The sequence below is a fragment of the Podarcis vaucheri genome (genome assembly GCF_965113315.1).
Source record: "Podarcis vaucheri genome assembly, chromosome: 2".
Taxonomy (NCBI): Eukaryota; Metazoa; Chordata; class Lepidosauria; order Squamata; family Lacertidae; genus Podarcis; species Podarcis vaucheri.
In genome coordinates, this window is record NC_138760.1 from 43,394,451 (window position 1) to 43,411,306 (window position 16,856).

At 40.4% G+C, this 16,856-nt stretch overlaps 1 protein-coding gene across 4 annotated transcripts in view; it reads right to left on the minus strand.

Annotated features, from left to right (window-relative positions):
* The window catches only part of B3GNTL1 (UDP-GlcNAc:betaGal beta-1,3-N-acetylglucosaminyltransferase like 1), a 174,807-nt gene that overhangs the window by 82,806 nt on the left and 75,145 nt on the right, over nt 1–16,856 (minus strand). Inside the window, exon 1 of one of the 4 annotated variants that reach the window (XM_082213877.1) lies at nt 7,522–7,540. The exons of the other annotated variants lie outside the window; for them this stretch is intronic. The gene's annotated coding sequence lies outside the window, so the exon portion shown is untranslated. Of the gene's footprint in view, nt 1–7,521; nt 7,541–16,856 lie in introns of those variants that run through there. 4 annotated transcript variants of the gene reach the window in all.

Below are 16,856 nucleotides of genomic sequence, written 5' to 3' on the forward strand. Positions count from 1 at the left end.
GTGGATATTTGGCTTAAGAAAGTGATTCAGCTCTTTGGGAGCAGGCCATACCTCTAGGCTTTCCTTAGCTTCAGTAACCTCTACCTGCCTGAGCTCCAGACTTCTCTTCCAGATTCTTCTTCTTCTGGTCCACAGTCCTAGCAGTCGCACTCTCCTGAACAGTGGCAAAGCTGGCCTTTTTATGTTCCACCCACTCTACCCTTCAACTACTCATGTCTGAATGGCATTGAAGTCTCTCCCCTCATTGGACCATTTCCCCCCGTCCAGTGAGTGATGAAGAACTTCAATCCAGCAGGCCAATCATAAGCAAAATTTTACTTAGTATAAAAAGAACCCAGCTTTTCCCAGCCCAGTCTTATGTAAGTAGCTGCCACCTGCCAGCTGCCATTGGAAACTTAACCCTTCACATAACCCCTCAAACATAATTGACTCTTAGACAGTGGTACCTCGGGTTAAACACTTAATTCGTTCTGGAGGTCTGTTCTTAACCTGAAACTGTTCTTAACCTGAAGCACCACTTTAGCTAATGGGGCCTCCTGCTGCCGCTGCGCCGCCACTGCACAATTTCTGTTCTCATCCTGAAGCAAAGTTCTTAACCTGAGGTAATATTTCTGGGTTAGCGGAGTCTGTAACCTGAAGCGTATGCAACCTGAGGTACCACTGTACTTTATATGTAAAGCAAACCCAGTCTCAGTGAACACATTATAAAAGGTGATTTCTCCACACCCCTGTATGCTCACAATTATTCAGGCGTCTACACACAAACTAGATGTACTACTCTTTCTTGCACCTACAGTGGAAGATGGGGCTCATGTGAACCTGACGCTCTCTAGCCTCTTTCCTGTAACAATAAACCATGGTTTATCATAATGTCCTGCAGCCAAAGTCTGTCGCAAGATTTATTAGGACAAGTCCTTCCCATCTTTCTTCAGATTAACCTCCAAGATGAAGTCAGCAAGAGTATAAGGATATCTGCTCCTGCATTTAGAAGATTAATGCATTAAAATGTTTTCAAAATGTAGTAAAAGTGTGGGAAAGATTTTGTGTCAGTCGGACTGCAGTTACGAGTGCCAAACAATGGCACTTTTCAGAAGCAAAAAGAATGCTTTCCTTGGCCACAATGCAATTTTAAGATGTAAAACATATGCATCCCAAGAGCCATGTCTATGGCCCCATGTAGGTACATTACATGTGCTCCCACTCTACTGCTGGCCCACTGGAACTGACATTCTAACCGTTGAAAGGCAAGTATGGGGGGGGGGCGGACGCGAGAGTCTAGAATATCTTACACGCTATTTCTCCAAACCTTTACTAGAACTATGCTTATCTTGGTCACTTGCCCAGTTTTAGCAGCAAAGTTGTTTTACTCTAATCTACCTTCATTAGTCACACTAGAATTCTGCAACCATCCCTCTGATGTAGAGATAAAAACGGAACCTATAAAGTGAAGATCCAGGTTTCAATTATACAAACAGCTCAGTTGGTAGAGCATGAGACCTCTTAAGCTCAGGGTCGTGGATTTGAGCCCCACACTGAGCAAAAGACTCCTGCATTGCAGGATTGGACTAATGACCCTTATGGCCCCTCTACAATTCTGATGATTCTATAACAGAAGAAGGTGGTCACCTCAGCAAGACTAAGTTTAGTGTAAATAACACTCAAAATGCTTATTTTACCAAGCAGAACTGTCAATTTATGCTGAAGTGCTTTCCCTAGCATATGGATTTTTTAATGTTTGATGTCTTATTGTGGTTTAATTTGTTGGAAGTTGCTCAGAGTGGCTGGGGTAACCCCATCATAACTGTTGTTATTATTATTATTAAGCGACTTCATCAACACACTCCATAAGTTTGTTAGACAGAGCTGTAAGCATTAAACTGCTTTAAAATAAAGCAAGATGAACATCTCTTAATAAATACATTTGAACATTATTGTTTTTCCACAAGAGAGCTCTTCAGTTAGTACAGTTTTTAGGTATGAGAGGGGAAAGAAGAAGAGGTGCCTCCATAGACCAGGTCTATGGTTGGAGGAGCAGGACACCGGAGCTTCCACAGCTGGGAGTCACAGTTTGGGACTCTGTCCTACCAGGCAAGCTGGAGCTTAATAGGGATCAGTGCCAGCTCCATCAGCTCCTCCAGTCACACCAGGAGCACAGGTGCTCAGCAGATGTTTCTGATCTGTTCTTCCTCTCCTACTCCTATCTCTAACTCAAAATAATCAGGCATATTAATTCTCACATTGAAAGGAGAGGAGGAGTAGGCTAAGGCAGTCATGAAACCGCTACAGTTAAGAAATTGCGTGGTGGGTATCCAGTTCTGAAAGTGCATCTTATGCGGATTGTGCACAAAACAATATAGCACTTTCAGACTTCAAACACATGACTGTGTTGATAAGCTCTTTGTAAGCTGTTTAGTGACCACTGGAATGCTGGTTTTTGAAACTAAAGCAATGTGACAGGGCAGAGATCTGCTTCATATTTTCAGCATTCCAGAATGACTTCAGATATGAGCAAAGTAAACCTTTCAAAGCCAGTGTTCCAGGGGGCCATCTTCCCAGGTATCTGAAGCAAGTAAGTTTGGTGCAAAATTTCATAATGTAGAATCAGAAGTGCAAACAAACTTGTGCACTTTGGAAAAGCTGGGCCAATTAGGAACCAAACCAACCTCTGCCCAGGAATTTGGTTTGTAATTAGTTTGGCTGAGCTCCAGCCACCCCTAGCCTTCCTGGACTTCAACTTCTACTCTTGCCCACACTTAACGTGCAAAGGGAAAGTGAAGAACTAGCTATAGTGAAAGCTGAGGACAACAATTTCTCCTTTTTTTGCTTCCTATCATGCTTAGCAGCTCTCCCTTGTAGTTTTAAATCCTCCTGGCTGACTCCACACATCCTACTTTGTCCGAGCCTTCCCCAATAATCACCCATAAGTAGAATTTTGGGAAATAAAATGGGGGAAATTCCATGAATGCTACCTTAAGCTCCTTGGCAAAAGGATGATAGAAATTCAACCGATAAATAAAAATAACAATCTGCTGTTTAGTGCAACATTTGCCCATGTTTTATTTTTTTTCTTTGAGATGGTTATGCCCCCACTTCTTCAGTGCAGAATACATAGTTTTTAAAATAATAAATATAACAACAACAACCCAGGAAATACAAGTACACCTTTCCCACTGCTTTACAAATTCCATCCCCATTGTGTGGACAGCCAAGCATATCATGCAGCTATGGCACTGAACATAGTCGCGCAAAGCTTTAAACCACATTTGCATAGGTGAAAAAATATTAGGAAAGAGCATGCATTTAACTTTCTGAGGTTCAGTGCAAGACATGGAAGATTCTACTACCATTCTTTTAACATAAGAACCACCATGCTGGATCAGGAAAAAAGGGTCATCAAGTTAAGCATTCTGATTCTGAGGTGCCTTTGGGAAACTCACAAACATGGAGCAACAGTCCACACCCAGGGATTCTTCCCCAGCTGCTGGTTGTCAGAAGCATGCTGCCTCTGAATCTGGAAGCAGCATATACGGCTAAAAAATGGCTTTAAAAGAAATTAAGACAAATTCATAGGGTGTAAGTCTCACAGTGCAATCTAGGCATGCTTACTCAGAAGGAAGCTTTACTGCATTCAACAGTACAGTACTTACTCCAAGTGTACGTGTGTATAGGACTGAAACCTATTGGCCACCAAAGTTCTCCCATGCTTGGCGAAAGGCAAGGCAATCACCCTCTCACAAGATTAACTTTGGAAAGGGTAAAATGTCTGGAACCCATTTTTGATGGGATACATAAAATTTGCATATGTGAAACAGTTCATGTTAAAGTGGTCTACAAAATTTCACCCATGTGTCAAGATTAATCTTGAATCCATTTTCTTAATTCCTCTCAGCATCCTCCTTAGGTTTGTAAAAATATTCAGCTTATTCTATTCTATATGTGCGTGCATGTTAACTTTAAAGGTTATACAAAAAGCACAAACTCGTTTTCTACAGTTTTATCTATTTAACCCAAATGCAAACAAAAAACCAGGTACAATTACACAAGGGCCTGCCTTCAAGTATGTCGTACATCAAGAGGGAGGGAAGGGTAGCAAAGGAGGAATTGGCTGATGGTTAAAATATCACTGGTAGGAAGAGCAGGGTTGAAAGGGTCTTTGAAAGCATGGCATACTTTATGGACAGTCCTCAGTCATTGCAGCATAACTGCCAAAAGACCTCTCACACACTACAACCATTGAAGTTGCTTCCAACTCTTGACACACTAGGATTTTGTAGTTATGCACATTAATGCGATTTTCAATAATGTCTGCATAAGCAGTTAGGGCTGGACTTTCAGTGGGAGAGTTTTTTGTTGTTGGCCCATTGCACAACTTCACACTGCAAATTTTATTGGTTATATTTTAATCTATTATACAAGAACCAGGAACAGCAATTATGAGTCTAATATACACTCCTAGAGGGAGTTTTAAGGCAGGATAACAGCCAACTCTTAGTAATATTAATTTGGTCGTGAAGGGAGTAGTTGAACTTCTTATAGCAGCTGGCTAAAAATGACCCCATGACCTGTAATGGGATAATAAACCTGCTAATTGTAATCAGACAAGGGAGTGCAGTCGGAGCACAATAAACCCTCAGCATAACAAAAAGGCAGGTTATCTTGAAATGACAATCCAAAAGGTGCTACCCACAAAAATTGTTGGACTGCAGAAACATTTATGAGCCAATTTCCCTAGGAAGAATTACAGTTCACTATCTAAACAATGCGGGACGCGGGTGGCGCTGTGGGTTAAAGCCTCAGCGCCTAGGGCTTGCCGATCGAAAGGTCGGCAGTTCGAATCCCCGCGGCGGGGTGCGCTCCCGTCGTTCGGTCCCAGCGCCTGCCAACCTAGCAGTTCGAAAGCACCCCCGGGTGCAAGTAGATAAATAGGTACCGCTTACCAGCGGGAAGGTAAACGGCGTTCCGTGTGCTGCGCTGGCTCGCCAGATGCAGCTTTGTCACGCTGGCCACGTGACCCGGAAGTGTCTCCGGACAGCGCTGGCCCCCGGCCAATAGATGTGAGATGGGCGCACAAACCCCAGAGTCTGTCAAGACTGGCCCGTTCGGGCAGGGGTACCTTTACCTTTACCTTTATCTAAACAATATATCACATCATGCAAGCAGGGAAGAGCAAGAGCATTGATAGGGAGGGAAGAAGACTATCAAAAAATGGAAAAATTGGGTTATTCCTAAACTTTAAATACAGCCCTGAAATATATTTTACAGATTTCATATATTGTGTGCGCTACTGCGGAGTTGGGTCAGGTGACATAAATATATCCCACTCTGGAAAAGATATCCCTTTTCCCTAGCCAATTAAAAAAAGGCTGAGGGGGGAAAAATGGCAGTAGTAACAAATCACCAAAGCCTAAACAAAATTATTTTTTGCTTCGCCTTCAGCATACCCCTTTGGTTTGAATTTCATAGAATATTTATCCTCTTGAGTGACTGGAATATAAAAGCATCATGACCCCCCCCCCAACCTCTCTGGAATCTACACAAACTCTGAGACATGACATAAATAAAACATTAAGCCAAGCCAACTGAAAAGTGTTGCTTTGTAATGTCTCTCAACCTCAGAGGGGCTACAAATAACAGGTGACTGGAAATGACTTCTTCCTCCCAAAAAGTGTAATCAATTTTATCAACTTATTCTTAATTGCAACAAGCATAAAATGCTCCCAGACACTGAAAGTAAAGGGATATGCTCTATGGCAACCATTCATAAAGTTTTTAATTTATGAGGTTCTTAACTCAAGTGCCCCAAAACTGCACATCCTAAATCTGTCAAAGAAAATAGTGTAAGGACTATTCTTTTAAGAGATGACTACAAGGGAAAAAGGTCCCAAACTATCTTTCTTCCAGAATAGATTCTAGTACTTTCAACCATACAGTTCCACCACACAGTTTCAAATACTTTATTATGCACTTCCAACTATACTAAAAGCTGTGCAAGATATATTAAAAAGTTGTGCCTCTGTGCAAGCAGTTCAGAATTTGGAACATATTGGCTTTGTTCATGCTTCATGGTATGACATAGTATAAAACAAATAATGGTTTACTTTGAATGAATGAGCAAGTGTGCTGGTGCATCATTAAGCATTGTTTATTTTCCCCTTCCCATACCTTTTTCTTCCCTCCATTTCATTTTCCTCTTTTTTTCCTGCTCATTTTGCTTTCTCAAACAAGTTGTCTGTGGGTTTGAATAGAGAGAAGACTGAAAGTATAAGGAATGCTCCTGTTCACTGTTGCAGCTAGCCAGCCTTGCCATCTTCCATTCCACCTCTCACCCAGTTTTTGTTTTTTCATGTTGTCCCTCCAGAGTCAACCATCATTCTGCTGCCAATAAGCATGTTCAGTCCTTATTGGGCTATTTGGGGACTCCCCACCCCTTGGGTTCTTTCTGTTAGAATTCCTGCTCTGTGATTGCAGTCATGGGATTGTTGTCTATCACGTGACAGTGTATGTTTTGACTCCACAGAGTGGGAAGTGACGGAGACAGGATGTTTGTGTTACTGTCTTCCGTGAAGTGGGACTATTATCCTTTGTTCTTTCTCTTTGCTGTCTGATGCTAGAGAGAGAGGGAGCCATGTTGCAGTGCTCCGTGTGTGTTTATATGTAAATAAAGTAGATTAGCCAAAATGCTGAGTTGCTGAGGTCTGTTACGCAAGCTGCGAAGACTCTGCAGATCACTAAGTGTGCCGATGTCTGTTGGCATCGGTCGCTGTGATGTTCAGGCAGAAGAAAGCTTTTGAAGCTCCTGAACAATCGACTAGGAGGGAGGGAACATGCCAGTCGGGCATGTGTCTCTACCGGGGTCCTACTTGAGTGTAGGATGAGCTCCTGACACTTTCCCCTACAGCACTGGGAGTTTTGGGGGGACTTCTGCAAACCTTGTGGTTTACCCAACCTACCAATATCTTCATAGTGTGTTAGGATGATGCCATTTTGTCTACATAAGAGACCAGCACCAGAAATAGAAGGGATGTCATTAAGATAAGACTGGTGGAATTAAATGGGGATGAAGAAAACAATGCATACAAAATTGCATCAAGCAATCCTACTGATTTCTACTTTACATTTATAATTTTAATATAATAATTTCAAAAGGCCAGAAAACCTAGTACTAATTAATCTCATTTTTCATTAAAATATTCCTAATCTATTCCATGCTGTTAAATACTTAGTTTTCATATCCTTCTCACAGACCCTAAACTTGCCTCCCTACTTCCTCCTCAGTCGTTTGAATCAACTTATTTCTATCAACTCTCCTTTCCTGTCTCAAATCACTAACCAAAACCATCAGTTTTTTTGTATTTTCCCATCTGATGCACTTTAACCAGCTCCCCCTCTCTTATCTTTTCCCTCCCCAAGTAATCATCTCATTTTTCCTTCTCCCACATTTCAGCTGCAGCCTTTCCTCTCACCACTCCACATTCATTCTGCTCTCTCCCCCACGTTCTCACTGCATGCCTTCCCACCTACCTTAAGCCACTCTGCATAACTTCTCATTACTTCCTCCCCAGAGATAAATGCAGACACTGCAGCCCACACTACATCCTAAAAAAAGTACTAACTGACTTGACTAGGCAACACTTGCATATTTCTAGATTTTAAAACTAGATAAACATAATAATGCAACATGAGCAAGTAGTAGTTAAGTGAAGATGAAGTTTGCAATTTAGAATAGGAAACTGGGTGTTTTTTCAAATGTATTTTTTAAATCAGATGGTTCTGATTAATTATGTTCTAGGTGTTGAAGGATTAGATGTATAATAATCTTAGCATGGAATGATCCAAGAAGGAAAATGGGATGAGAGGAAACAGATCCTTTCGCTAGAAAAATGGGTGCTAAATTGCATGGTGCATTATCTGCCAAAGAGGGAATGTGTCTGAGTAGAGAAGGAGTGGGAGAAGCTGTGCCTCTGCAAATAATTTCTTCTTTGTCTTGCCTGTTCCGTTCTACAATGGAGACAATAAAGCATCTTTCCCCCAATCTTTTCCCTCCATGCTCAGAGGAAGGAAGAAACACACTGATTATGAAGTGATGGAGTGAGAAGGGATCTTTTGTATTTCCAGGGAGATTGGGTGAAGAAGAAATGAGATGGAGTATTAATTTATTTCCCAGGTTACTGAAGTATCCAGTGACTGTGGAGGGGGACAGAAATCAAATCCCCATGAAACTTCACTGGACATTTCAGAAACTGTTATTTGCTTCTCATAAATTAAAAAAATCCCTGGTATTTCTAGGAAAGACAGGAGGGATGTTGAGACAGAGTGTGTATGTATGTATGTATGAATGAATGAATGGAGTTGAATGCTCTGCTTACATGCATGTACATGGATCTGGCTGTGTGCGATGAGAGAAAGAATGCACGTAAGAACTACTGCAGGTCTGTGGAATTCTACTTTTTCATATAACGAAGTAAAAAAAAAATCATTCAAGAATGACATTGCAAAAATGAGTAATCATGTATTTACTAATACCTCTTAATAATTCCATTTATTGAACAGAAATGAAGAATTTCCGTACAGGTTTTTTTATATGTTCACTGTGGTGAAAGTGGGGCTTCCAGCAACAAACAAACAAAAAGAACTCACAGGTGCTATTCAACTAAGCTGTTATCAAAGTACTTGCTAAAATAATTGACCCAACTTGGTCATGTTCATTAATTTCAGTGGGTTTATTTTGAGTAAAACTTAGTTGAATATAATCCCATATTTTCTTTTGAAACAAAAGAAATGTTCAGCTGAGGTAAAGAAGTACTTTTGATGTCTTCAATATCCCATAAAAAAAACACGAAGAGACAAGAATGTCAATCCAAACAAGTGATATTACGTTGCCACAAATTAACAGACCATTAAGTAGACTCCACTGATCACTTTAGGGTTTTCACCATTACTGTTTTATGTGCCTGCTTGGCAGTGGCAATTTTACATTTACAAAAGTATCTTAGCAGCAAACAGTGCCCCCCCCCCACTAAAAGCCTCTTGTTTTATTACTACTCCTCGGTTCTGGCATCATCAGATACCATCTATGACTATAGGGAGAAAATACGTTTGCCAATCAGAGAGTTACAGTTTTAAAACGAAGCCAGTCCAGTTCCCAGAGGAAGAGATTGGATTCATAAATCTCAGAGACCATTAAACACAGCTTATTTTTATAGTTCCTTATAATCCCAAGTCTTCAGAGAAACCAGATCTTTTTTGCTATCATCCTCTGGCACTCCAATACAGTGTACAAAAAGAAGCTGAAGAATTTGTAAACTTTATATCCAATATTCACTTGTTACTCGTTCTTTCCAACGACAGATATTCAGAAATAAGTGGGGTGTACAAGAGGCAAAGATTTTAAAACACAACTCCTATAAATATTCAAACAAAAATTGAAAAGTGTGAATATCACGTTAATTTACAAACCCAGAATAAAACTCTTTGTGTGAATTAATGCTTCAGTACATTCTCATCTGTAATGTTTGGGTGGGTACACTCCAGGATTCTCAAATTTATCCCTGCAAATGTTAACGTGTGCCATCATCACTCACTCTAGTTTCAATTTCACCTTAATATATAAAATAATAAAATAAGGAACGTTGTAAAAAAATATTGTAAAAACAAGTCAAAGAGAACTGTTACATCTAAAGTACTCCTGGGGACTCATTTATCGTACATTCTTGGTGGTCCTGCCCTCGGGTCAATTTTTGTGTGTGTGGATGAATGGGTTTCTTATACATCTCAAGACTCCATATACTTCTCATCACAGGTTGTTCCTATTAAGATAGGGAGCTGGTCAAGGATCATAGCCATACATATGGATCAACAAATGACAAGGAACCATTAGGAATGGCAGTGTCAAGAATACCTTGAGGACCTTTTGCCCACAACACAGACTTTGTCTTGTTGAAAGCAGGAAGGCGCTTGTTTCTCGGACGTGGAGTCTAAAGCAAATGTGAAATATAAGCCTTTGGCACAACCCACAACTCACATTCGTATCAAAGGTTGTTCTGGGGGGAATTCTCCTTTTCATAAGGCTCATTTTCAATGTCTAAACATGGGGGAAAGCAGAGGAAACACATGTACACAAATGGAAGCCCAGCCAACCCTAAGAACATGCATAATTAAAAGCAATAGTTGCAAAATCAATTCATTAGCTAACAGAATGTATGCAGGTATGCTGTTTCAAAATCTACTAGCTTCCTTTGTGAGAAACAGGTATTAAGAATATTAACAGCACTAATAAAAATGATATTACAAGCACTAATATCTCATTTTATACATGTATTCATAACTAGGTGCTGTACCCCTCATCACTTCACTTGCCAACTCTGTTTACCCCCACCACCACCACCACCAACCCTGTCCCTTTTACAACTTGCTCAAAAAACCTCACCCTCAGCTCACCATACCTCCAAGGCTTGCCTGGGTCTGCCTGCTCACTCCTCCACCTTCTAGTTCCCTTCTCCTCACTTTTCCTGGACCTGTACCTATATTCTACATATCCCTCTTTCTCCTCACCTTGCCTAGGTTGATGGCCCAGCAGGCTGTCTCACTGAAGTATAAACTACCACCTGCCTATGACCACGTGAACTGCAACTGACAACATGCTTATGATTTTATATATAAGAGAGAAATGTCATTACGTGGCTTGTAATTTCGGTGATTGTGAGCACCCACCCCAAAAGAGCTTTAAAGTTTGCAGTTCAACCCTATGGTAAGGTGAGGAATGCATAAGCCCCAAATAACTTCATGCACTAGTGCACACAAGCCACTGCCCATCTCTTAACCAGTTGTGTGTTAACATTAAAAGAAGGGCCAGAGCTCAGTGGTAAAGCGCATGTTTTGCATTTTTTAAAGTCCCTGGTTCAATTCCAGGTATCTCCAGATAGGATAGGGAAGGATTCTTGCCTGATATCCTAGAGAACCATGCCAGCCATGGTCTGATTTGGTGTAAGACAGCTTCATTTGTTCCATATTTAAATGTGTGTGTGTGTGTGTGTGTGTGTGTGTGAATGAGGAAGAGAGAGCACTATGAGACTTGCACTTTTGTGAGGCCCTCTCCTATCCTACAAAACATTTGCTCTTATTCTGCTTTGATCCCCATGACTCCACAGCTGTTAACGTAATTTATCTTTAATCGGGATTTAAAGTTGGCTTTTAAAGAAAGAGCAAACCCTGGATTCACATTAGCCATAGTTAAGGCTTACACAAGAAGAGAGGGTCTGGGGAAAATAGCATGTAATCCCGAGTTTTGCACTCTATGGCAAAAGACTGGAAAACATGTTTACAATGCACCTACAAGTGCAACTCAAAATAGATTACACAGCTAACTGCAAAAATGTCATTCTAGCTTCTAAAGCCATTGAGCAGGCAGCTACAGAAAAATATTTATTTCAAAATAAAAACATAGTTTTTAGGTATCAAATTCTATCATATGGAAAGTATTTGTTTAGACAGACCATTTACATTAACTCTGAAACACAACTTGATGTACCATATAAAAAGGGGGCCGTTTCTCTGCTTTAATATATATTACATGGTATTGCGATATTTTGTAGGCAGAAAAATATACCACGGGATATAAATATACCACAGGACGTAGAAGCCGAGCCCTGTCCACCCAAAAGCATCACTTCCCTTAGCAACCACCCCACTGTTGTTGAACACTGAGGTCTTTGACAACTTCTCTGTGTGTCACACTGCTCTAAGCATAATCTGAAAGAATTGCTTGCAAATTCAAGACTGAGACAGGAAGTGAGATTAGAAATAAAATTCTTCTGCAAAGCTGATATTTCTGCCAGACCTAGCAAGTTGCTTAAAGAAAGCATTATGCACATAAGAAGTTCCATTATTAAGCAACTTCAGGCATACTGCCTTGTGGAAATTCTATTTTTTCTGCATAACCAAGAATCTATAAATCCCAAACAATTCTGAATATACCTACAAAAAAGTTTAGAGAAAACCTCAATCTGCAGTATTTAGCCTCTTCTTGTGTTAATGTTTTATAGTCAGCATGTGTTTCCCTTATTTTCTCTTCCCCTCTCCTTCATTGTTTTCACAGCAGCAGATGACGAAATTCTCTCTTCAATGAACCATTTTCATCTCAATTTGTATGGCAAGAAATCATGGCATTACTGATGTCACTCAAATCCATCATGTCCTTGTTTGGACTTTAAAGTGAGATGAGTATTACAGCCCCATGAGTTCTTTTCCAACCAGAATTGTAATATGAGAACTCCTCCCTCCTTGCCTATCCCTCCTCATTCTCACCTGCCTTTCCCGTTTTATCTTGTGACAACAGGCACAATATCTTGGAATATTCCAGGTATTAGAGATACGGGAAACTTACTTTTTTTCCAAGAGCACCCCAATTCTTTGTATGAAGGCCAGGCACACCTAAAGAGTCCTGAGATGTAGATTCCAAGAACTGAAAACCAAAGAACTCAGGAATCCTGGAAAAAACACATGTTGCAGAGTGCAGAAGTGCCACCATAGCAGCATTTCAACAGACACAGGTAGGGAAGGAAGTTGACCTACAGCAGTGCCTCCATGCTGCCATTACCAGACGAGGTAAATGGGAAAATGGGGGTGAGGAGGTCTGAAATGAAATTGGTTTGTAATAAATAGAACAGCCTATGTATGCTGTGGAGCTTATGTACCGCAGGTATACTGAATGAACACAGACAGGACTCAAAGAAGTGCCTATGCTAAACTACTTCTACAAAGTGCCTACATATTTGCAATAGCAGCTTAAAATGAAACAGGCAATGCGGCAAGACCTGCATTGGCCATGTCAGACCAACAAACCACATTCATTATCTGGCACTGACGTATAAAATGAGTATCGCTGCTTTCTTCAAATTTACAGAAATAATTTAGAGTTTCTCTGTTCCCCCCACCAAATGTAACGTAGATGGGAGAAAATCCCATTAAGATCCAACAGACAGAACTAATAAGCATCAAAGACTTTTTGCTGCTTAAGAAAAATGTGATGGGAATCTGGATACAGGATAAGGATGCCCTCAGAAAGGCGATTTTACGTCTCATATTGCAACAAAATGCTTTTAAGGCACTTGGAAGAGCTGCCAGATTTTCTTTAATAACCTCAGAATTATAGCAATCTCTGGAATAATATAATAGTACTGCAAATCCTAAAATTTCATTGTAAGACACTAAATATTCCTTGGCAAATGCGAAAATAATTGTCCAGTGAGTTCAGAGGGAAAGCATCTGGACTTGAGGAGGTCTGTCATCTAGGCTATCCATCATCTTTATTTTACATGGCTAATTGTGCTAGGATCCTACTTGAATTTATTTCTCCTTTATAAATAGACTAATTTAATGTGTAGCTTGCCTTGCCTTTCTTCTAAACATAAAAAATAACAAGTCAAAAGTATTATAGATCAGATATCACCAGTAACCTGAACTTTTAACTCACTGCTAGGTATTCAAAACAATTGTACTGAATACTTGCACACTCAATTTTGAAAAACACAACAGAACAATGAAAGCTAAGTTGTTATTATTATAATATGATAATGCTGTGCCATAATTCTCTTGACCCAAACAAGTGCCTCCATGGCTAAACATGGCCGACCATGTTTAGCTCATAACATGGTGTGGGAAAATGTTGAAATTATTATTTAATGCATGTGCTTTTAAGGAAAATATATTGTGTGACCTCTGCGACTGTCAAAGTTCAGGGCCTCGTACTGTTAATATGTTGCCTGTTCAGCAGTAGCTGCTTGGTGACAGGTTCTGAGAGCGGAGAAACCACTGGTTTGATAATTTATTAGGCAGGGCCTGGATCAGGCAAATTCATTCCACTTGCTCTGGGTGATAGGAGAGACTGAGTAAGATTCGAGATTCTAGTCAATTGAGAGTAAACTTGTTAGTGGGGAGAGTCAGTTGAGATTTGATAGTTGGGGAACTGGAGAGAAAAGGAGCTGATAAGGGAGGTGAGAGGGGGAAAGACAAGGGGAGAACCTCAGCAGAAAGCTGAGGCCTAAATATTAATATTAAGTTTGTCTCTCTGTTATAATAAAAATTGTAATAATGTCATTGCGCACCCGCCTTGGGGGATTTGTAGTGATGCATCACAGTGCTGGATTTGCAAGAAGTCAGGGGAGCAAAATTGAAGGCGGGTTGCACAACAACAGTATCCATAGTGGTGGTGGCCCAAAGGGCCAAAATAAATGTGATAATGTGTACCCCTGGAAATCCTAGAGTGCACTTCTAATAAAGGAGTTATGGTGACCTATTGCTTTATGAAACTGATGATTTTGCAAGTTGCCGCCCCCCCCCCTCCCCGGGGCAGGAATATGTGAATCACAAAGATGCAGCTCAAAGCTAGAACAACAGTTGCTACATTGTGCAAATGGCTACACGTTACACAGGTTCCCAACACGCATACTAATACAATGTAACAGCACACGGTGGGAATCAAAGCTTAGCCAACAGAAATTGGTGAGAATCAAACCTGAATCACCATAAATTGCCAGTGCTTATTGCGCATGCATATTAAACATGAAATGAGGTAGTGATTTATTTGATTGGTGAAAATTGAAATGCTTTGTTTGAAATGTTATAAATACCACTGCCCGACCACTGGGTGTGGTTGCAGTTTCGCAAAACAATCTGACTGTAACCTATTGCTTCGCAGTAAACAATGATGGACTCCTAACTCCTTACGTCTCTGAGTTTTATGGGCATAAACTCAGAAGATAAGCCATTTTTGGCTTACAACAATAGCATGGGAGCAAGTAGGTATGAAAACTGAGGGGGGGGGAGTGGTGGTTTAAAACAATGGCAGATTGTGTAAAGCAAGGATGAAATGAAATATTTGAGGGCTCTGCATCTTTTCTCTCTCATGATTAACTGGTTAACAACAGCAGCTTCTCTCCATCTACATTCTTAGAGTGGTGCCTGCATGCTTTGTTTTCTAGCTTTCTTCACAAATGTCCAAATGACTTACTTTCTTAAATGAAAGCTAAGAGTCTGGAGCCCCTGCAGGCTTAAAGCCTGTTACACGTGTGACACACCCTGTCAATGACCCTGGTTGCAAAGGATGGGGCACTACATTTTTCAGTTCTATGAGAAATCAAACACAGAAAGGGTTACAAAACCATAATGCTAGGGACCTTCAGCACTGCTTGTTTGTTAACATTTCACGTATTTCTTGCTCTTAAATATCACATTTGCTCAGGAAACTCCTGTAATGGATTTCACTTTTCTTTACTTTTGAAACACTCCCCAAAATACGATTTTGGAGTGCAGTTTTTGGCTATTTGTGGTGGCAAGGATTAAACAAGATGCACCCTTCGACTGCTTTTGGATATTAGTTTTTGACATAGTGCAGTTTTTACCACTTGTTTGCCTTGTACGTAAATAAAGGTCGACTGTGCCACTAGCACTTGCAAAGGGTTTGGAGAACAAAGGATTGCTGATGGATTTCAGTCAATGAGGATGATATTAACTTTCAGCAGAATGAAGGCAAAGAATGAATTAGAATTCCATGACTTGATTAAAAGCCCCTAATTACACAATTATTGCTTGTTAGGACAAGTCTCCTATACAGCTTCTGTCATCAGCTAACAATCAGTTGTGCCCACCTGAAAATTGGGATGTACTGGTAATAATAATTAAAAAACGCTACATGAATATGTTCTTTGTCCATTCCAATACTGTAGCTTCTGGGTTAAATGAAAGGCATGGATCTGTCAAAATAGCTATTTCTTCTTTACTGATCACTTTGCTGCACGTGCCTCACTTTTTGGAGAACTAGCATAAATAGAGGTATTGTTCTGGAATATTAACTTGATGTACAGAAGATTTCCCACTCCATACAACAAAACTTAAGACATACCAACAACCCTTTAATATCTAGAGACACCATTTGACACTGTGGAGAAGAGTGTGGAGAAGAAATAAGCAGCCTTCTTGCCTTTCTGATATCTAGTCAACATTATTTCATCCAATATACATGTCTAGAGCACTCAAAAAAGAAGGTGTTAATTGAATAGCCTCATTCCTTGCCAACTTTTAAACCACTACTTTATCCAGCTACACTGCTGGCATGTCCTCTGCATCAGGCTTTCAGCTATGTTTCTTTGTGTTTTTCATCAGCCTATCCCCAAAGAGACTATTTTACAAATACTCAATCTCACTCTGTGCTGTTTACCAAAGCTGTGCGCACTCAGACTTCACAGCACGAAGTATCCGCACAGATTTCCATCCTACAGTGATAAAAAAAAAATGTTTATTAAAAGAACTCTGCAGTTGAAAAACTGAAACTGTAGTGGTGAATAATGCAATTCAACTGGCTGAAGACAAGGCAAATCCAACCTTCTTGTTCTCTGCTGAAAGGATCTTCCTCCATCCCTTTCCATTTTCAACACATTGCATGATCTCAAGTGCCACGCTGTCCCCGTCTGCCCACCACTACTCCAGGCCCCCAGCCCTGCATGTCGTTGCACAGCTCTGAGATTGATCCTGGGCAGAGCAATGCTCATCTCAGCATAAATGCATGGATGTTTCTCCCAACACACTGAAATGCTAAGACCTATGAATATGGGGCTTAAATCCTACTTCTCTTCTCCAAGCCTCTATAAAACAATGCATCGTTAGATGATACTTTAAAGGAAGTTTGTAAGCAATTGAGAATGAGTAGCTATTTTTAAAAAAATAGTGAAGTTTGTCTGCCTTGCAACACAGGAAAATGATCACATAATGTTGAACACTGGAAGCGGACTGGACTGCTTAAGGCAGGCATGGCCAAACTTGGCACTCCAGCTGTTTGGGGACATCAATTCCCATCATCCTTG